The sequence below is a fragment of the Peromyscus maniculatus genome, chromosome 11 (assembly GCF_049852395.1).
Source record: "Peromyscus maniculatus bairdii isolate BWxNUB_F1_BW_parent chromosome 11, HU_Pman_BW_mat_3.1, whole genome shotgun sequence".
NCBI lineage: Eukaryota > Metazoa > Chordata > Mammalia > Rodentia > Cricetidae > Peromyscus > Peromyscus maniculatus.
In genome coordinates, this window is record NC_134862.1 from 31,536,240 (window position 1) to 31,558,127 (window position 21,888).

The window sequence follows — 21,888 nt, forward strand, 5'->3', positions numbered from 1 at the left end:
AAGATGAATTACTAAACGGTCTTACTAATAAAAACCCAGAGCCAGATCTTGGGGTTATAACTGAGAGATAAGAGGAATAGGACAAGCCACAGCCATCCTTACCTCACTGACACCTCAGTCTCCAAAGAGATCTACTTCCTATATACCCATGCCTTTATGCCTTTCTGTTCTGCCATCTCATTTCCTCTCTCCACCCTGCTGCATCACTTCCTGTCTGTCTGTACAGACCTCCAGCCCTTTATGATTAACTAGTGTTGGAATTTAAGGTGTGTACCACCATGCCTGGCTTTGTTTCCAGTGTGGCCTTGAACTCACAGAGATGCAGATGGATCTCTGCCTCCTGAATGCTAGGATTAAAAGCATGTGCTATCATTGCCTGACTTTTATGTTTAATATAGTGGCTGACTTTTTCCTCTGATCTTCAGATAAACTTTATTGGGGTGCACAAATAAAATATCACCACACTAGACAGTTTAGAAGGAACTGAGCATGAGTAGACATGTATTTCTCTCTGCTCTTGACTGTGTATCTGACTAGCTCCTTCAAGTTCCTGCCTTGACTTCCAGGCTGTGATGATCTGTGACTTGGAATTGTGAATTTAATGAACCCTTTCTCCCCTAAGTTGCCTTTTGCCAGAGTATCTTATTCACAGCAATAGGGATGGAACTGGAACAATGTATATGTGTTTGTATCTACCCATCTTAGGCATATGAGACTAGTAATAATGTGGTGGTATTGTGTTCCCCAAAATATTGTGCACCCTAATAAACTTATCTGGGGTCAGAGAACAGAACAGCCACTAGATACAGAGGCCAGAAAATGGTGGCACACACACCTTTAATCCTGTTACTTGGGAGGCAGAAATCCACCCGGATCTCTGTGAGTTCAAGGCCACACTGGAAACATGGTGACTCACGCCTTTAATCCCATGAAGTGAGCCTTTAACCCCAGGAAGTGATGTCAGAAAGCAGAAAGGTATATAAAGTATGGAAATCAGGAACCAGGGCAGGTTAAGCTTTTAGGCTTTTGAGCAGCAGTTCAGCTGAGATTCATTCTGGATAAGGACTCAGAAGCTTCCAATCTGAGGAAACAGGATCAGCTGAGGAATTGGCAAGGCAAGGTGGCTGTGGCTTGTTCTGCTTCTCAGATCATTCAGCGTTCACCCCAATACCTCGCTCCAGGTTTGATTTTTATTAATAAGGACTTTTTTAAGATTCGTGCTACATAATAACTAATTTGTGTGCTTTTATTCTGTTCATTTATCTTAGCTCAATTTTATTCTCAGGCATGGTTATAAATCTTAAGAGGGTCAAGTTAAAACTTTGTCTTCCTTATGACACTGAGGTACAGAATTAATAAATCTGCCAAGACCAGCAGATTTGGTTTTCAACTGGAAGCCATTTTCTGGCTTCAGGTCAGAGTGGCAGTTTTTGGATATACTTTTGGATATAGCAACAGAAAACTAACATTTAGTGAACAGAGTCTAGGAATGCTACTAAACAACTTAGAATATGCATGGCATCTTTCTCCCACTCCCAACAGACAACAGTCCAGATGAGGATAAGGGACCCCAGCCCGGGGTATATGAGCAAGGAGCTATGCACTCTGCTTGTGTGACTCTAATTGGAGAGATTGAACAAGGGTCTCTTTACCCCAGATAGGGCATTGATGACAGACCCAAGAAATGATTCCACCCAAATCTAGCTTAGGAACCAGTGGGTTTAGTGGGGTTACTAATAGAAGCATGGGTGAGGGGTTAGTTACAGGAGCACAGACCACTCAAAGGTAGCTGCATCATCAAAATGCCCACCCCACCGTGGGTGAGGAGTCTCTCTGAAGGACTTGCAGGCATCTCAGCCAGTTGGAGAGTCTCTCTTTCCCAGAAGTTCTGCTTGTATAACCATGTGGGGCCACCTTGTGAATCCTTGAAGTTTTAGGAGCTTCCTGAGCTTAATGGGACATTTCCTTCAGGAGGAAATAGCAACACAATCACCTTCCATCCTTTGGAGTCTTTGGAAATCATCCAGTCTGCTATGTCTCGCTTTCCAGTGAGAGCGCCTCAAAGACTCACCTGTTCCCTGGGAGCGCCTGTTGCTGCCGCATCAGCCAGGTGGAGGAGGAGGAGGGCAGGCAAGGGCCAGGCTGGGGCCCTTCCTGAGGCACGAATGCCATCTCTCTTCACAGCCCTAGCAAGCCACAAGGCCTGGACATCAAAGTCTGAGAAACAAACAGGCTCTTTCCCGTTCTCATCACCCAGAGCAGCAGAAGTCATTAAGTAGCAGTTTGAAGGAAGAATGATGATTTCTTTCCCTTCAGACACCGCGTTCAGTTAATTTATTCTGACTGGATGTGGAGCGACTGGGCGCCGGACAGGACAGCGTGTGGAAATACATGTCTATTCCTCATTATCTCTAATGGGAGTTTCAAAGCTGCACTCAGATTTAGTATCCTATTTGGTCTGACTTGTATAACACCTGTCAGTAGGCTGCTTTCCTGCTATGTCATTAATATTTAAATAATGCGATTTAAAGGTCAAACTGTGCCCATGGCAATATTAAAATACAGCATTCCCTTTTCCTAGATGGTGATATAACTGAGAGTGGAGAGTTGTGAGAGACAGTGGAAGGTAATAGCCCTGCCTAGGAGAGAGCAAGTTGCATGTACGTTCATTGCATTAATACGTTCATGGTGCACCTTTTCTTTTCTGGACAGAAATGTGCATTGTTGCAGAGCTAAGCTGTCGATAAGAGCTGCTAAAATGATTCTGAAACGAACAGGGCAGGTGTATGGGGAAGTCTTCCTCCAGGATTTCCCCAGGCTCTTGTCCCTCCCCTCCCCCTTCTCTGTTCGACTTTCATCCTTAGTCACGTGACTCTTTTACCTCTGTGCTATCTTCAGGTGTCTTCTTGGAAATGTCCAATGCCCTCTCATCTCCCTTTGCCAGGTTTGCATCCAGGGTAGGTAGTTTTCTTGGTCTTATGAATCGAATTAATTAATTAATTAATTAATTAATCAATCTAATTAATCGAATTAAAGGAGGGTTTATTTCTGCTTTTAGCTCAAGGGATACAATCTACCATAGTAGGGAAATCATGGTGGCAGGGGTCTGAGGCCACTGGTCACCTTGCATCTACTCTCAGGGAGCAGAGAGACAAATGTGGGTGCTCAGCTTGCTTTCTCCTTTTATTTAGTCCAGGACCCCAGCCTCACCTCAATGAACCTAATCAATACAGTCCTTTACAGGCATACCCAGAGGCTTGGCTTTAGGTGAGCCAAGATCCTGAAAAGTTTATAATCAATGTTAACCATTACAGCATCTCCTTCTTTGCAAAAAGAGCTACTCCTCACCACTGTTGCATTGGGGGGAAATACTACTGTGTGTGCATTCTGCGCCTCCTCAGAATTACCAGGTGGAAATTCTAACCTGCAAGGAGATGATATTAAGAGGTAGGGCTTTTGGATGGCAATTAGAGAGAGCATAAGGCCAGACTCTTCATGATGGGATTGATGATTTTGTGTGTGTGTGTGTGTGTGTGTGTGTGTGTGTGTGTGTGTGTGTGTGTGTGTGAAAGAGAGAGAGAGAGAGAGAGAGAGAGAGAGAGAGAGAGAGAGAGAGAGAGAGAGAGAGAGAGAATACTTTCCCCATATACCATGGCATAATTCAGTAAAAAGCACCATCTGTTAGAAAGAACTACTCACCATACATGAAACCTGCTGGTCCTTGTACTTTCAGAGGTAGAGCTGTAGAGAACCAATTTCCATTGTTTGAATACCACCCCACATATGGTATTCTGCTATAGCCACTTAAAAAGGCTGAAGCAAGCATAAAAAATGAATAAATTATGTTACTATGGAAATGGAAACAAATATTTGCCAGCTTTTGGCTTTTCAGATTTTCTCTGTGTCCCCTTTCCTCTATCAGGTCTTGATGTGATCATAGTCTGTCCTAAGTTGAAGATAACACCATGGGTGACTCGGCTGTATCAGTCTCTTCCAAGTCACAACATTTTGTGGCCTCACCATGGGCAGAATCTTGTGGCTTGTTTGAGCTTTGTAATTTTCTTAATTTTCTCTGTAACCGTTGATCCTCTGTACACGTTTGTGTGCTGGTGTGGGTGGCGGCCAGAGGTTGACCCCAGGTGTGGGTGGCGGCCAGAGGTTGACCCCGGGTGTCTTCCTCTGTCGTTCTCGGTCTTGTTTCTCTGAGACGGGGTCTTTCTCCAAACTGAAATTGTGACCACTGTTGGCCTCTACCGCACGTCCTGCTTTAATCCAGTCACCATGTCACTCTCCACCCTCTCACACTGATTTTTCGATGTAAGGCAATGTACTCACAGGTAGCGGGAGCTAGGGGCTAGAAATCCTTGAGCATAAGGGATACAATTTTGCTACCAAAATGGAGAGAGAGGACTTTGAGATTTGCTTCCTACATGATTTTGCTTTGGGTTTTCTTTTTTCTCTCTTTCTTCTTTCCTTCTTTTTCTTTTCTTCCTCTTCCTCTTCTTCTTGTAAAAATAAGACACAAATGTAGGGTATCAAAACTTTTAGCCTAGTGAATTAATAATAAAACAAGAGCTTTATAATAATTGTGGAGTTATCTCACCTGCCTAAACCCTTCTCTTTAATCCCATCAGCATGGGTGCCCAGTTAGCTTTAACTGTCAACCTGACACAGACTAGAGTAATGTGAGACAGGAATCCCCTAGATCAGACTGGCCTGTGGGCATGTCTGTGAGAGATTATCCTGATTGATGATTGATGTAGGAGGGCCCAGGCCACTGTGGGCAGCACCATCTCTAGGCAGGTGGTCCTAGGCTATATAAGAAAGCTGGCTAAGTGTGAGCCCATGGAACAGCCAGCCAGCAATGTCCCCCACGGTGCCTGCTGTACTTCTTGTCTGTGAAGTGAATTCTGTGGCCAGAGGTAATACTATGTAGAATAGTAAGCAGGTCTGCCTTCACGTTCCTGCCTTGAGTTCTGTTGGCAATGGACTGTAGCCTGTAGGCTGCAATAGACCCTTTTCTCCCCCAACTTGCTTTTGATCAGCAAGGAAATAAAGCCAGAACATTGAATTAGGATTTCAACTGCGTGTTTTAAAAGAACACAGAAACCAAACCACAGTAGCTTCTTTCCAAGTCATTTCATTTTTCCAAAATATCACTTTCTTACCTAGAAAATGGGGCTAATACAAACTCAGAATTGTAAAGAGTTGTAGAGATGGCAAATGTGGAATTGCTTTTTAGGCTATGGAAGGGAAAGTTTTCTTTCTAACTCAATTTTTAAAAAAGATTTATCTTAATTTTAAATGTATGTATGTATGTATGTATGTATGTATGTATGTATGTATGTATGTGTGCATCTGCCAAGGCCAGAGAGGACAATGAATTCCCTGGACCTGGAATCACAGGCGGTTGTGAGCACCCTAAGATGGGTGCTGGGAACCAAACCTTTAGAAGATCAACAAGTGTTGAGCCCCTTTAATTCAATTTTTGAATAGATATTATGGACATGTATTTAAAAATACCCAAATACCATCACTTCTCTCATCCAAACACCCAACTTTCATCTGTACAGCTTATAGTTTCCTTATGCATATGGAAGACAATATTAATATACAGCTTTGTGTTTCTCCTTTTTCAATGTAGTGGACTATGGCAGCCAGCTTTCTGCTGCTCCGACAGAGCACCTGAGAGAATCATTCTCGAAGGAGAAAGGTTTGTTCTGCTCTCCGTTTTGGGGCTTTCTATCCGTAGTTGGCTGGCTCTGTTGCTTTTGACCAGTTGTGAGGCAGCCCGTCATGGGGGGAGTGCGAGGTAGAGCGAGGCTGGTCATCCCCTGTTGGCCAAGGAAAGACAGGCACAGTGATGGGGTTCAGTATCTCCTTCAGGGGCATGAATGCCCAAGATGGCCTAATTTTGCTAGGACCCACTTAAATCCTTACCACCTCTCAGTGCTGCTGTCAGCCGGGGACCAAGTGTTCAACTCATGAGTTTGGGGGGACACTTAAGATTCAAGCCACAACATAGAGTATGTATTCTGCATACTGTATTCTGTATACTGCAACTCTCATTCCTCCTCCTTCTCTCCCTCCCTCTCTCTCTCTCTCTCTCTCTCTCTCTCTCTCTCTCTCTCTCTCTCTCTCATATATATATATATATATATATATATATATATATATATATATATATATATATAATGTGTGTGTGTGTGTGTGTGTGTGTGTATGAACACATGGGTCATACTTGTCTCTATGGCTGGTTTAATATGTCATCTATTGGTTTAAATTTGGTTGCATCTAAAATTTTTCTGCTCAGATGAGCTTGCAGAGGACCCATGTGTGTACATGAGGAGTACCTGCATGTGGTGTGTGTGTGTGTGTGTGTGTGTGTGTGTGTGTGTGTGTGTCCTACTTAGTTTTAACTGTCAACCTGATGTGGCCTAGAATCACCTGAAAAGGGAGTCTCTATTGAGGGATTGTTTGGATCAGATCTACCTGTGAGCATGTCTGTGGGGAATTGTCTTGGGAGACCATGAATGTGGAAGGGCCCAGCCCACTGGGCTACACTGCCCCTAGGTAGGTAGTCCTGGGCTTTGTAAGAAAACAAGCTAAGCATTAATCTGTGAGTAAGCCATCAAGCGGCATCCTGTATGGCTTATGCTGTATTTCTTTGGCTTGGTGAGTTCTTTTGTTAGAGGTGATGTGTGGAATAGCAAGAAATCCTGCCTTCAGTTTTCCATCTTGAGCTTTTTTCCTTGACTTCCCCCAGTGATGGACTGTGACCCAGACATATAAGCCAAATAGACCCTTTCTTCCCCAAATTGCTTTTGGTCATGGTATTCATCACAGCAATAGATTGCAACCAGAACAGTATTCATATGATGGGCATGTGGGTTGTATGTGATTGTATATACATGTGTATGTGCATGTGTGTGTGTGAATGAGAATATGTGCATGTGTTTGATGTATGTGTACACATGTGGGGTGTGGGGTGTATGCATGTGGGGTATGTATATATATATGTGGGGTATGTATATTATTTTATGTGCATGGTGTATGTGTGTGGGGTGTGTATGTATGTGTGCTTGTAGGATATCTGTGTCTGACTGTTTATGCATGTGGGGTATGTGTGTTCATGTGGGGGAAGTATGATGTCCAGAAGCCAGTTATTTATAACTCTTAGGATTTGTGAAAAGATCAGGCAGGAAGGCTTGGTTTAAAGTTGGAGAACCAGGCAGGGACTGGTCTTGGTGACTCAGTTCAAGGTTTTAAACAATTCCATAAGTTTCAGGTGGCCAATGAAGATTTTAACTATGACTTTGTTATAGGCAGATACTGAAGTCTAGAGGATATCCACCAGGACTTCCAGGTTCTTGTGTTTTATAACAGGGAACTGGACCAGGGACCCAAGGACAGTGACAGAAACAGTTGATTAAGGAAGAGAAAGGCCCTCCAGAGAACGGAAGTGGACTGGAGAGCTGGAAAAAGTAAAAGCTCAGTGGTGCTGGACAGCAGACTCAGGTGGACTCCTGACCTTCTGTTCTACATTTGTAGAGCCTGCCTTTTCTCAGGCTCGGCCTCCTAGATGAGCTGTCTCTGTCTTCTTTCACATGTCAATCTTGGTGCCTCTTTCTCCCACCCTGCTCTTCTGACACATGGGAAACTTGTCTGCATTTGTGTACAGTGCAGTGTGACAGGCCTCACCTAAGGTGGGGTGCTGGACATGGACCCTGTGGCCTTGGGAGGGGGCAGAATGTAGGAAATGGTGTTGAGGGAGGAAAGAGCAGGGCACAGGGGTGACTTTCTAGTTGCTGGATTATTGGCAAACATGAATGGTGGTGTAGTTCTTGGCTGTGTGTGCCAAGAGAAGCAAGTCTGCATAAAGGATGGAGTTCAGTTTGGCAGTGAGCTTTGTGGTGATATATTGTGTCCCCCAAAATATTGTGCACTCTAATAAAGCTTATCTGAGGATCAGAGGAAAAAGGCCAGCCACTATATTAAGTATAGAAGTCAGGCAGGCAATGGTAGCGCTCACCTTTAATCCTAGCATTCGGAAGGCAGAGATCCATCCAGATCTCTGTGAGTTCAAGGCCACACTGGGAACAGAGCCAGGCATGGTGACATACGCCTTTAATCCCAGCACTAACATAGAGGTCTGGAGTTCTATACAGACAGCCAGGAAGTGATGTAGCTGGGCAGAGAGAGGAAATGAGATGGCAGAACAGAAAGGCATATAGGTGTGGATATACAGGAAGTAGATCTCTTTGCAGACTGAGGGCTGGTAAGGTGAGTTTGGTGTGGCTTTTCCTATTCCTCTGATCTCTCAGGTTTTTACCCCCAATATCTGGCTCCAGGGTTTTCTATTAATGAGACATTTTAAGATTAGTGTTACATCTACAGAACTTGAACTGTTAGAGGTACATACAAATGGAGATGCTCCATAGGTCAGTTTGGCATGTGGGTCTGACTTGCAAGAGAAGTTAGGATTGACAATGGCCAAGGCCAGTCTCCTCTCAAGTCTGAGTTTTTTCTGAATCATTCTTTACTTTCTTTCATGTCCACATCCTCTCCTGATGCTGTCAAAGCTGTTTTTGTTGTTGTTTGTTTGTCTTTTTAATTATTCTAGATAGTGTCAGCCAAATCACTCCTAGGATAATAGTCCTTAGCTAGTAGGGGTGTGTGTGTGCGTGCTTATAAAGGTCAGAGAACAGCTTCTGGTGTTTTTCTTCAGACCCCATCTACCTTTTATTTTGTAACAGTGTTTATGTGGTCTGGAGTTCACCAGTTGGGCTAGGTTGGCTGTCCAGTGAACTCCAGAGAACTTCCTGTCTCAGTCTCCCCAGCATTTGGCTCACAAATGTACTTCTTTTCCAGTGGTTTGTTTTGTTTTTAATTTTTTAATTTATTTTTTTATTTTTTATTTTTTATTTTTTTTACTCTGGGGTTTGAACTAATGTTCTTGTACTTGCAAGACAAGAGTTTTACTGACAGATCCTGTCCAGTGGGTTCCTTTATGGCTGTTCTACACTCATCCCATTGCTGTGAAAAACACCCTGACCAAAAGCAACTTAATGGAGGAAATAATTTATTTTGCTTACACTTGCAACTCATAGTGCATCATTGAGAGAAGTCGGTAGGAGATTGAAGCAGAAACCATGGAGGATCACTGTTTTCTGTCTTATGCTTAGGCTCTTTTTCTTCTATAGCCCAGAACCACTTGCCCAGGGAATGAAGTCACCCATGGTGGGCTGGCCCATCAGTATCAATTAATGATCAAAACACACCCATCTGCCTTTAACACACAAGCCTATCTGCTCTGGGTAATCCTTCAACTGAGACTCCTTTCTCAGGTGAGTCAACTCTGGATGAAGTCAACAGTTACAGCTGACCAGGACAGTGACTATTGCTCTATGCCTGCTGAAGCAGAGTGGTCCTCAACAGCTCAGAGTCCAATGCTGACATTTCCGGACTCAGCTGATGTTGAGTCTACTTACTGCACACACTGGTGATGAAAAGACAGACTGAATGTTTCTTTTTTTGACCACAAGAATAACAATCAATCATGCAACTGTTTGTCTTATAGGTATGGCAACAGCTCTCTGATCCCTCTTAAATTGTGTCCTTTCAAAGCTTCAATGGTAGATTTCTGTCTCCTCTGCCCTCACACATACCCATTCTTTCTGCCTAATAGAAGTAATTAACTGTTGTCCTTCCCTTCCATATGAGTGTCTGCAAATCCAGACATAGGACCTAAGAAGAAGGACAGTTATAGAAGAAAGCAGAAGCCCTCTCCAGGTGTCTTCTGAAAAGTTGTAGAACAAACATTGTGCCACAAACATGCCTCAGTTCATCAGTTCTTGCATATCATCAAAGAAAAGACTCTTAAGGGGGTGAGTGGATGTTTGTCAATTCAATAGCTTCTTTGAAAAAAAAAACCCTCTCATTTCTTGCTGCCATAGAAACAGTCTCTTTCAAGTGGATTATAAATAAAAACAGGGCCTTTTGGCTTTGTGTTTAAATTATATGTGCATTCTTTTCAATAGAAACACTATGCCCAGGGTCTGGTCTGTTGATCTCATTCTCATTTTTGTGTATAATTGAGCAAACTTCGCAGTCAGAGAGAACACTTACGTTTGTCCTTCTGGGTTAAGAGATAAGAAATATGGAACTTTGGGTTTGGATATTTATTGTAATGCATTCAGAGGCACTGAGTACCTAAGAGTCTATGAATCATGGGAATAAAATTAAAACAGGAAATCTTTCCCTGTCCCCCTCTATATGGTTGAACCAGCGTCATAGGTCTGTTGGGAGTCTCTAACTATCCAGTTTTGCCAAGGCCACAGCTGTTCTGAGACTGTTTAGCACAATTTGCTTAGAGAAGAAAATCAATTGTTTTGTTAGAGCAGCTCTGGCTGCCTTCAGGTGTCTGCTCCGTGTCTGTCTGTCTTGATGGGTGAGTAACAGATCTTGTGGCAAAGCACATTTGAGAGAGAGCCTGAATCAACAGGAAGAGCAGGAGGAGAAAGGAAGGAGGGAAGGAGGGAGGGAGGGAGGAAAGGAAGGGGGGAGATTGGTCAGGTTCTTGCTGTCAAGCACCAACTTCCTGGAAGAGCAAAGCATTCTGGGTGAGGGGACTCTGGCTGGCGTGGGCGTGGCAAACACGGCTCTGGCAGGCCTTACCTTACTCCTCATTCCCTCTGTCTTGCTAAAAACTATTAGATTACAATCCTAAAGCTAGCCACCAAGATCTATTCCCTTATTTGGCCACTTCCTCCTCCTGAGGCTGACTACCAAGGTCCAGCAATCAAAGTATTGAAGTCCAGCAATCAGAAACCCCTTTGGCTCACCTAATTAACATGCTCAATTAAAATTAAACACCACATCCTAACACAGGGTTTCCTCTTTTACCTTCATAAACTGCCATTCCCCATGTGCCACGTCTTTCTCCTCTCTATCCAGAGGCAGTACTTTGCCCCATCTGGGACAAATAGCCCTCCCCCTCTCTCTTGTTCCCTTCCCCTTCTCCCTCGTCCTCTATTTCCTGTCTTTGTCCCTTATTCCCTGTTCTCTGTCTTGTTGGGGCAAATACATCTCCTTTGTGCTGAGAACTCAGTCTTGGGGGTCCTGAGCTGATACCAGTTCTTTCACTGGGAATTCTAGAACTTGAGAGGTTTTGCTGCCAACCATGAGGTAAGATATAGTGGATTTTGCACATGTTACCCTTATCTGATTGTGACACATCTTAGAGTCACTCAGTACCCTGTGACTTTGACAACTACTACTTCTCGATTAAATACAGAATTATATTTTTGAAAAATGTAAAAGAAAATAAAATGTACCTCAGGAATAAGTACAACCCAGGAAAACTACCTTCAGAGGTTTCCTGTTTACACATAGATTGAGACAAATGTTTCTGTTTTGCATTTCTGTAGATCCCACCTACATATGTCAATAAAAATAATATTTTCTGCCTATGTTCTTGTCTCACTCTCCAAAGGCAGTATCATTCTTTTCTTTTTGTTATATGCATATATGTGCGTGTGTGCATGCGTGTGTGCGTGTGTGTGTGTGTGTGTGTGTGTGTGTGTGTGTGTGTAAGCAAACAAGAGTGCACTCACTCTGCAGGCACGTGTGGAGGCGAGAGGTTGATGTCAGGTGTCTTCTTCTGTGTTGAGACATGACTCCTCACTGTATCTAGAACTTACTGTTGTGGCTAGGCTGCCTGACCATTCAGCTCTAAAGATCCTTTTATTTCCAGTCCCCAACCCCAGTGCTGGGGTTACAGGAGTCCATAGTCATGCCTGGCTTTTATATGAATTCTCAGAACCAAACTCAAGGCCTTACGCTTTTAAGGAAAGCACTTTACTAACTGAACGCTATAGTCCCTGCACTGGTTTTCATAACAAGCTATGCCGATTCACCAGCCTAAAGTATCAAATGCCACCCTGTGGCTTAAGAGTAACCAGTGTGTAACGGTTTCCTCCAGTCCAGCACGGAAGCTCATTGAGACAAAGTAAACAGCTCAAAAGAGCTCCAGGAAGTTCCTGAAACGGACCAAACTTACTAGGTCCTTTCTTATTCAAGAGTAAATAGTAAAGGCTGTTAAGAGTCATTCTCAGACAGGCCAGGCTGCAGTGGAGACTCTCAGATAGGCCAGGCTGAAAAGACTCTAAGACTACACCGGCTGCCTGGAAGAAGCAGAAACCAGCTGACCTTTCTGGAAGAGGTTTTGATCTACTGAGTGACTCAGAAAAGACACTTTCCAACCTGTTGAGCTGCATGCTGGGTGTGCAGTGTGCTACAGGTTTCTAGCTTTTGCACGCTGTCAGCTGTGCTGGTGTGGACATTGGCAATGCAGCTGTCTGTGAGTCCTTTCTGCTGCTGTAAATAACCCCTCACCCATATTCCTGTAAGTAACTCCAAGAAAACTCATTGGTCCAAGTTAGACTTTGGTGGTATCTGTACTTTGGTCTATCATGGACTTCCCAGGTAGGGTGGGTAGATGTGTGGTGTGTGTGTGTGTGTGTGTGTGTGTGTGTGTGTGTGTGTGTGTGTTGTGTTGTGTTGTGTTTCCCCAGGAAAATTCTTGTCATTCAGTAGAAATTCCAACCAGCTTGCCTTTATCTCAGATGCCACATTTCCTAGAACATGCCAAGTTATTTTTGAGTATTGCAAGCAGTTAAGGGCAGAGTTTGGTTGGTCCAAAGTCATCTTGTATATAATGGTGAAATAAATATTTATTGTTGTGTTGGTGATGATGTAAGCCATATTGGGAATTGCTTGCTGGGATGGCCTAACTTTCTTTCCTGGCTGGTACAAATACAGAAGATGGCTCTTTCCTGGGTCCTGCTGTCTGGAGATCAGTGGCAGTAGTGTTGGGGCCAAGGCATAGAGGGCTTCAGAAGGTCACGGTGATAATCAGTGGTTACTGGGTTTTCTCCTATCATCTCTAAGCCGTCAAGGGCAAAAACTCTTGTCTCACCTTGGAAACCTTTGTTGGCACCTTCTAGATATAAGTACTTGTAAGAGTGTTTATTGGCGGGGCTGGAGAGATGGCTCAGAGGTTAAGGGCATTGACTGCTCTTCCAGAGGTCCTCGGTTCAATTCGGCAACCACATGGTGGTTCACAACCATCTATAATGAGATCTGATGCCCTCTTCTGGCGTTCAGGCAATCATGCAGACAGAGCACCATATACATAATAAGTAGATAAAATCTTTTAAAAAAAAAGTGTTTATTAGCTTGGTTGTTTTTCAGAATTTAGGTGTCTTAGGTTACATTCCACAGACACAGACCCTGACACAGAGATAAGAATTTGCTGGCAAGTGTTTTATTAAGGAAAGTCACATGTCTGGGGAGACAGTTCACTGGGTAGAGTGTTAACCTTGTCATCACGAGGACCCGAGTTCGATCCTCAAAACCCACATTAAAAGCAAGCAAACAAACAAACTGGCTATGGAGGTGCACAGTGGTAACTAATGCTGGAGGGGTGGATTCCTGCAGCTCCCCGGCCAGCCAGTCAAGCCTTCTAGCCTACTTGAGTTCCAGATCAGTGAGAGAGAAACCCTGTCTTTAAAAAAAAAGGTGGACAGTGCCTGGAAATTGGAGGTTGTCCTCTGGCTCCCCGCCACATGCACACACATGCACTGACAAACACACGAACATGTACACATATAAACCCTACCAACCAAAAGTGAATCAATAAAAAGAAGAAGGCCAAGAGGAGGTGATCAGTGAGAGAGGGGACAGGATGGGGAGGGGACAGAGAAGCCAAGCCAGAGAGGAGCCTCCGGCTAAGTCCTGCTGGGGACTGTGAAGGTGAGGGAAACCTGCTTTCTTCATCTGGAGGTGAGGACCTGCTTGTTGATCATAGTTGCTTCAATGAGGGTGAGGCGGTGAGACATGATTCCCAGGAACTGGCATTCAGTGGGATAAGATCATCTTCCAAAGTATTGTGTGGGGTCTAGCATCTGGACACACAGCAGGCTCACACTCGAACAATCTAGAAGACATGTCAAGGAAAAGCGGAAGATCGGCCTTTTTGTGTCTGTGCAACAGTGGGAAAGGAGGGAGCGTGGAGCATGGAGGTACAGAATGACTTCCTGTCACCGGGCTGGTCACGCTGAAGGATGCAGTCAGCTCCTGATGGCTTCTGAGTCATCGAAGTGTTCACCAGCTTCTGGCCACCTTCAACATGAGCGTATCCCAAATTATACATCAGTTTTGCTTAGTAAAAATCTGACACTCAGAAATCTGAATGGACTACAAAGACAAATTAGGGAATGTCTTCTCATATCTCCCAAGCATTTGCTAAAGATGAAATGGCAAACAAGCATTCCCGAAAACCATTCAAAGATAGACAAAACAACAATCTCAAGCTTATTCAAAGAGGTTAAGAAGTTTCTTTCTGGTTACATTGTGTGTGTGTGTGTATGTGTGTGTGTGTGTGTGTGTGTGTGTGTGTGTGTGTGTGTATGTTCACACATGTTCATGCATGTGGAGACCAGAAGTGCTATCTTCAATTACTCTCTATGTTTTGAGACAGGGTCTCTCACTGAACCTAGAGCTCACAAATTAGCTACCTTGGATGGCCAGCAAGCTCCAAGGGTCCTTCTTTCTCCATCCCCATGTGCCCTGCCCCTGCCAGCACCGGGGTTTGTAGTGTGGTCTCACCTGGCCCTTTTACATGGAAGGGAGGATCTCAACTCGGCTCTCTATGCTTGTGAAGCAAGCATTTTACCCACTGATGTGTCTCCTCAGCCCCCACCTTACTTTTTGATACAGGGTCTCCCACTGGACCTGGACCTTGCTGACTGACTTCACTCTCTGGCTCGCTAGCCTCAGGGATCTTCTGGTTTCCACCTTGCCAGCTTTGGGATTACAAGCAAGCGCTATTGCACCTGCCTTCTTCCTTGGCCTCTGTGGGATTCCTGCTTGTGCAGGAAGCACTTGAGGGGCTGGGCCCTCTTCCCAATCCTTTTCTCATTACACTTTTTGACAGTAACCAATGTGGAGGGTGCTATAGAGTTTCATCCCAGAAGGAAAGAAGAATGGCACTTCGAGGTTACTCATAGATGACCGCCCCACCAAAAACTGCAGCTTTCATGAAGTGAGGTGAACTGTTCATGCACCACACCGAGGAGTCGAGGAACATATGAAGAAAGGTACAGATCCTGAAAATGTACGGGTTGCCTCCGTGTGTGTGCAGGGTTTGTTAATACGTTTGTCACAAGGAAAGAATGGAGCCTGTGATTAGCTTGATCTGAGACTGGCAGATGGATGTGTAAGAGACAGGGAAAAGGCAGACGCTGCATTTACCAGACGCTCATAAAACAGCAGAAGCTGTAGGTAAATGTGTGAGCATCAATTTCTTAGAGCCGAAGCATGTTATCAACAGTTCAGTTCGAACTGCAAATAACGTGAGATTTTAAAAACAAATACCAAGGAACATTCCTGTTTGGAAGTACTTTGAACTTTGGTCTATATCGATAATTCTAAATATTTTTATTCCACAAAAACTTCTGACATTTTCCGTCTGACGTGTGTTTTTTCCTTTCACCGCACATCTCCAATGCTCTGTCATTCTTTTCCAAAACAAACAAGTATGCTGACCTTGCTAGAAACCTTTAGGAGCCCTCACTTAAAAGTCACCTGGACTTCTTAGTAGAATCATCGTCAATATATTCTGTTTTACTGTTTGTCTCTCACAGTTTTGTTGTTACTGTGTTTTAAGCATGAAGAACTGTAGAAACATCTTTTATAGTGTAATATTTTTTGTGTGTACATATGTGCGCATTTGTTCATGTGTGTGGGTTTACACATGTGTGCACATCCATGTGGAGGCCAGAGCTCGACCTCAGATGTCATTCCTCAGACGCCATCAATACTGCCATTTCTTCTTTTAATCAGGGTCTCTCACTGGCCTGGAACTCATAAAATAAGCTAGGCTGGCTGGCCAGTGAGCCCCAGGGACCTGCTTAGCTCTGCCTCTCCAGCACTGGGATCACAAGTACATGCCAACATACCTCGATTTTTCATGTGGCTTCTAGGGTCAAACTCAGGTCAAAGGCAAGCACTTTGCTGACTGAGCTGTTCCCGACTCTGTACTGTAGTATATTTAACTAGTAGGACAATACAGATGTGCAGTTGGCATTTTACACTGCAGTTCATGGATCCCCCTTTTTTGTGTGTTTTATTGGGTGAAGTCCTGGACATTCCTGCAGTAGATTTTGCATCTTACCACTCTTTACCGAAAGTCAAGTGTGGTAGAATCCAGGGAGACAGGCAGGGTGCAGAGAACTGAAGCCCATGGACACAGTTATACTTGGAAACTGTTGCTTAAATGTCTGTCCCAAAATTCCTTAACTATTCTGTCTTCCAAAGATGGGTTTTAATCTCAAAATCCTCCTCGTCCTCTAGGTATGGGCTCCATCAAGCCATTTTCTTATAAAGATCAGAAAAAGCCAGGAGCCATGGTGATAGCATATACCTCTGCAATAAGAACAAGGCCATGAATAGAAGGGAGTCTCCTCTTGCCCACTCTCTCCTCTCCCCCACCTCTCTCTCATTGTTCACCCTGGAGCATGCCAGCTGGCACATCACAGGCACCCTCGATCACTATAGAGAGAGGTGTATGTGACATGAACTGTCTTCCCTCAAGAGTGAATGATGCGCCTGGGAAGTGGCTGCTCCAGATGACTGTGGCCCTGCTGACATCTTGATAACTCTGTCTGTCCTGAGAGACTCCGAGACAGGGCTGTCCAGCTAAGCTGCTTGCACATCCTCAGACGCTGTGAGATAATAGATGCTGTTGTTGAAAGTAGCTATTGTTATGCTAATTTGGTGCTGTTTTATTGGTTTTAAAAGCTTTCGTGTGTGTCTGCATGCTAAGGCACATATGTGGAGGTGCCCAACTCAAATATCACCGTGCCACTTCAAGATATTGTTTGTCTGCGTAGCTGGTCATTCTTTGATGGGTCCCTCTTCTTACCTTAGCTGCACCTCCCATTTGTGTCAGGATCTCACACTTTATGTCACATGTGTTCATTTAATGCAACATTTTTCTTTCCTTAAAATTTAATTTTAAAAGTTTTTTCTCACTGTATGTGTGTATGTGGTATGCCTGTATATATATATATATATATATATATATATATATATATATATATATATATATATATATGTTCACTTGTGTGGGATGAGCATGGTGTGATGGCCAGAAGTTAACCTATGTGTCTTCCTTGAAAGCTTTCCACTTTCTATACCAAGGAAGGGTTTCTCCATTGACCTCAGAGCTCACTGATATGGCTAGTCTGGCTAGCAGCTTGCCTCTGCCTCTTGAGATTTGGGATTGCAGTTGGCCAGCACATTCACCTGGAGTTTATGTGGATTCTGTGGATCTGAACTCTGGTTCTCACCCTTGTGCAGCAAATGCTTTGGCCGCTGAGCTGACTCCTCAGCCCTTCATTTTTTACAACAGATGCTTCCTCAGCATCTATTTTTAAAAAGATTTTACTTTTAATTGTGTGTCTATGCATAGGTTTGTGCATACTAGCACAGTGTCCTCAGAGGCCAGAAGAAGGAATTGGATTTCCTGGAACTGGATTTACCCACATTTGTAGGCTGCTGGATGTGGGTGCTGGGAGCCAAACTCACTGTCTTCTGCAAGAGCGGTACATACCCTTAACCACTGAGCCATCTCCCCAGCCCCACATCATTTATCGGTTTAAATTTCCCCAAAGCTGAAGTTCTTCCATAAAGTTTTATGTGTTATGTCTAACAAATAACAGAAATTATTCTTTTGCTTACTTCCTGGTCTTGTGGCTCTTCTGAGCTTGCTGTAATTAATTATGACGGTGTATAATCTTTTAAGATGTTCTATTCATGTTGCTACTTAAAAGTGTAGAAATTGATTAGAAATGCATTATCTGTCTCAGGAAACAAAAAGCTGATTCTATGTCATTTTGTCGGTGCTATTCATATCTAAGGGGTTACCTGTAATCTTGGACTGGAGAAGGATGTTGTGGTGGTAAATTTCCATTTGAAGATTAAATGTTATCTGGACTGTGATCTATGCTTGGGCATTAATTTGCAAAGGTGACCGAGTCACTATGCAAAGGCCAATGGCATTGAAGGAAGAATTTCTATTAGTTACATTTCCCTGAGAGAGAGGCCATGCCCTAGCTGCAGGGCTACCTGGGAAAGCTTTTGATTGTGCTGAGGCAGGGGTGAGGGGAACACATGGTCCACATTCTTTAGAGCAGGCTCTGCAGAAGGGCAGAACAGAACTGGGTGAAGCGCAGAGGACTAGGTCATTCGACTCAGTCCAACAGGCTTTGGGTCAGGGGCATTTTTCCTAACTCTGCAACAACTGGCCTTGGGCTGAATAGGACAGAGAAATACCACTTCCTGGGGTGCACAGGGTGCACATGCCAGATGGAGAGGAGCTCTAGTGCCGCTCCTCATTGGCTTATTTTGCAGATACAAAGAATCTGTTCCTGGTGCTGGGGAGACGGCTCAGCTGGTAAAGTGTTTGCTGTGTGAACAGACGGACCGGTACCCACCGTAGAGCTGGGCCTGGTGGTGTGTGCCTCTAATCACAGCAAAGGGAAAATGGACAGGGGGACACCCCTGGAGCTCACTGTCCAGCCAGCCTAGCCTATTGATTGCGTTCCAAGCAGGCTCTCTCTCAAAAGATGAGGTGTTTTTTGGTGCCTGTGAGGCAATAACACCCAAGGTTGTCCTCTGGCCTCCACATTGTTATTTACTGCATGTGAGAAAACATGAGGTACAACAGAACCCACTGGAAGAGATTTTATTGGGAAGAGAAAGGGTGGAGGTGGGTAGGCCTACTGAAAAGAAAGGTGTAAGGGAAGGGGTGGGGGGGGAGAGAGAGAGAGAGAGAGAGAGAGAGAGAGAGAGAGAGAGAGAGAGAGAGAGAGAGAGAGAGAGATACTACCCTGGCAAGAGGGAGAGAGAGCAGGGAGCAGGTAGATCCTGCTTTTTATAAGTCACCTCGTGCATGCATATAAGGGCTTATGTAGCTATGCCAAGCATGCACATAGCTTTCGAGATCATGCTGAGTGTAGATTATGTGACCATGATGCTCAGGGATTATGTAGGACATAAGGCCCTGGGGTGACTAAGCATTTTGCCTGACTGCTGACAGCACGTGCGGTCATGTGACTCCAGAAGTGTCTAGGAATGATAACATACATGCATGTACACAAATGAACACAGAGAATCTAGGAGGTGTGGTCCTCACTCCCTGGGTCCGTCCTTCCTTCCCCTTCCTTCCTTCCTTCCTTCCTTCCTTCCTTCCTTCCTTCCTTCCTTCCTTCCTTCCTTTCTCCCCCCCTCTTTCTTTCTTTTTGAGACAGGGTCTCTACATATAGCCCTAGCTGTCTTCAGATTCACTATGTAGACCAGATTGGCCTTGAACTTACAGAGATCCTCCTGCCTCTGGCTCCTAAGTGCTGGCATTAAAGGTGTGCATTATCACATCAGCCTCCAGGGTTCTTGTTTTGTTTCCGAGACAGGATCTCTCTTTAGCTTTGGAGCCTGTCCTGGAACTCACTCTGTAGACCAGGCTGGCCTCGAACTCACAGAGATCCCCCTGTCTCTGCCTCCCCAGTGCTGGGATTGAAGGCATAAAGGCATGCACCATCGCTGCCCGGCTTAGGGTTTTTCAGATGTAGGAATATCAGAAGATATAGAAACTGACTACAGCCTACCGTTATCTTCCTCGTTATCTCCATAGTGACCTCAGCTCCCCACCTGCCCCTGCTGGCAGCTTCTGCCTTTCCCTGAAGTGCCCATGCAAGCCCTCGCTTCTCGTTCTTTGGATATTTTCCATCTGGAGTGACCACACACTTTCAGGGCTTTACTCAATGCCCTGTAGCCGAGGCTTTGGCTCCTAGAATATTCCATATAGAGCTCCAGATGCTGGATACTGAGCTGCAGGATTTGGTGTTTGTCTTGCTGGATTCTTTTTACCCTATTATCCCCCGCCCCCCTCTTCTCTTCTGGAATAGGGATGCTTATTCTATACCATTGTATATTAAATCTTTGGGCCACTTCTTGGAGTAACCTCTCAGTGGCAGGCATCCATAGTTACTGTGTTGTCCTGTCTGCTACAGGTCTCCCAGCGGGTGCTGCTCTTCCTTCTGCACCAGCAGAGAAAGAGGTTTTCTTTTATGCATAGGATCTTATTTAGTCCAAGGTAGCCCCAAACTTCCTATGCAGATGAGGACAGCCTTGACTAAGTGCCTGGATTACAGGCATGTGCTATCATGTTTTGCTTAGGAGGTTTTTTCTTTTTTCTTTCTTTCTTTCTTTCTTTTTTTTTTTAACATGCTGTGGGATATCATTCTGTATGCTATGAATATGTATTGCTCTGATTGGTTGACAAATAAAATGCTGATTGGCCAATAACCAGACAGGAAGTATAGGTGGGGCAAGCAGACAAGGGGAATTCTGGGAAGAGGAAGGGCTGAGTCAGGAGTCACCAGTCGGACACAGAGGAAGCAAGATGTGAAGGCAGAACTGAGAAAAGGTACCAAGCCACCTGGCTAAACATAGATAAGAATTATGGGTTAATTTAAGTGTAAGAGCTAGTCAGTAATAAGCCTGAGCTAATGGCCAAGCAGTTATAATAAATATAAGCTTCTGAGTGATTATTTTACAAGCAGGCTGGTGGGACTGCAGGGCCTTGGTGGGACCAGAGAAACTTTCCAGCTACATAGCATTTTATTGTTTCAAACTTAACCCTTTTATTCCTGGCATTCTGTGGATTGAACCTAGAGCCTCAAGAATGTGTGCTCTGTCACTGAGTTACTGTTAATTCCAAAGACTTAAGGAGAAAAACCACTGATCCAAATCACTATCACCAAATTAATTAAAGGAAGCTTTTTTAATTTGTGTACACAGGCTGCCTCCCCCTATGGAAGGGTTTGAGAGAACAGCATTGGATGTGAGGAACATAATGCTTTTATAGCTCAGGGGTGGGGGTTCCCCAATGGGGCAGGCAAAATAGGCGGGGTTACAGGAGAGAGCATAAGCATAGCAAGTTAGTCATAATGACATCCTGAGACAAAGACATGGCATAACAAGGTGGTCATATTGTTGTGCCCACATCGTGACCCCCAGAGAGACCACCAAAGAGGAGCATGCCGGAATGCAAAAGCAAGGTTTAATTCTGCATATACAAGCCTAGGCAGGGACTTCATCCAATACATCCAATGCAGTGGAGGCTGGAGGAAGTGCCCACCTATCTGCAAACTCAGCTTTTAAAGGGAAAAATCACAAGGTTCTATCATTTAGGGGAGCTAGTAGGGGTACAATTCTGATTGGCTCGCTTCTAGGGACTTCTAGAAATTACTTCTAAGGGAGTGGTTGCCCGCCACCATTTCTCATTGGCTGCCCTCAGGTGGGGGCATTTCTGTGGTCAGTTGTCCTGGAAACCAGGGAGAGGACATTCCATAGTCTGGCAGGCATTACCTCGTGACTATCTTGTGACTCTGTACTTTTACACTTCCTGGTTTCTGGGATCTGAACTGACTGGTTTTAGTAACTAATGGTCTATTCCCAAAAGGAGAAATCTTAGGCCTTAATTTTAGGGTGAAAGCATTTTGGTCTTATTTCTAAGATGGCTCATCTTGGTCTCACAATATCAACCTTTGAAACAAAGGTAGGGTTGCAAAATGGTTATAACAGCTTTTTGAAACAAAGACATAACTGCAAGGTGGTCTTATGGTGGACATAACAACAGGTGGTCATAACAACATTTTGAAATAAAGACATGGTTGCTGTTTCCTGAAGCAGGCGGTACAGAACCATGTATAGTTAAGGTTACAGGTTACATAGTCCAATCCTTGAGAAACAGATTTAATT